The 1,015-nt window shown below is 46.0% G+C and overlaps 1 long non-coding RNA gene across 1 annotated transcript; it reads left to right on the top strand.

Annotated features, from left to right (window-relative positions):
* The first annotated feature begins 210 nt into the window (after positions 1 to 210).
* LOC147820199 (uncharacterized) lies at positions 211 to 987 on the top strand. Its single transcript, XR_015437416.1, has 3 exons — positions 211 to 331; positions 430 to 558; positions 657 to 987. It is a non-coding gene; the product is annotated as an uncharacterized LOC147820199 (long non-coding RNA).
* Positions 988 to 1,015: the final 28 nt, after the last annotated feature.

Genomic DNA, 1,015 nt, shown 5'->3' with positions numbered 1-1,015 from the left:
ACCACAGGAGTGTAATCCAGCAGGTGAGGAAAGTGGAGGTCCTAGTGATCAGAGCAGCAGTGGCTGCCAGGTATGTTCACAGAAGAAGAAGACCACTACTAACAAATCTTTGAGCAGCTTGTTGTTGCTTCATTTCTGCCACATGGGCCCAATTTGGTATTTAGTCCTTGTCAGTTTGAACAGGTGTAGTTTTCATTTGTTTTGCAGGACAGTAAGAAACAGGAAAAACAGGTCGAGAGGGACACCACCAGAGCAAGGAGGGCCAACACTCTTGTCCCCCAGGTTAGATATGCTAATCATGATGCACACAAGCTGACTGAGAAGCAGACAAGTAAGCAGAAGCATCTCTCTCTCGGTTTTAAATGGTTACTTGGAAGTAGCAGATTAAATCAAAGATGTGCCTTTTTTTTTTGTGTGTGTGCACATTAGCTGCATGCAAAGAGATCAACACGAGCGAGGCGTGGTACGATGCTGAAGAAGACTTTGAGTCTGCAGGACCTGCAGTAGCTGCTGAGACGGGACAGGACCCCACAGTGGTCACAGGTGATGGAACCGATGGTAGGTGGTCAGTGAATGTAGCTGAAGCTGTAAATGTTGGAGGACTTTGAATAAATTTTGGATCAGATCCTCAGTGGTTGAATTTGTTGTAACCACAGAATCTGCCAGCGACGAGGCCAAGAGCTCAGCACTCTGTGTTTCCAACCTGCCCAGTAACGTGACGGAGGTGAGTTCAGTCTTTACAGTAGTACACACGAGGGTGAACGCTGCTACTGTTGTGATATGCGAGTGAAGCACTTCAGATTTTTCTCTTATTTTTTTCTTTTAACTTTAATGTGTTTGTATTATTCGATTGTAGCCAGCAGGGGGCAGCACAGGCTTTAACTGAAACTTTGTCTCTGCCAGAGTGACGTGATGCTGTGGTTTGAGAAATACTGTCCCTCTGAAGTGCGTATCTCTGCTTCAAAGAACGGCGTGAGGTGAGCGACATGAGAGTATCTGTCACTACACATCACTC

The sequence above is a fragment of the Seriola lalandi genome, unplaced genomic scaffold (assembly GCF_002814215.2).
Source record: "Seriola lalandi dorsalis isolate HSWRI2012SDOR001 ecotype SW California unplaced genomic scaffold, Sedor1 jcf7180001978074, whole genome shotgun sequence".
Classification (NCBI taxonomy): Eukaryota; Metazoa; Chordata; class Actinopteri; order Carangiformes; family Carangidae; genus Seriola; species Seriola lalandi.
Note: the sequence above shows the minus strand (reverse complement) of the source record. Positions and strands in the feature narration are given on the sequence as shown.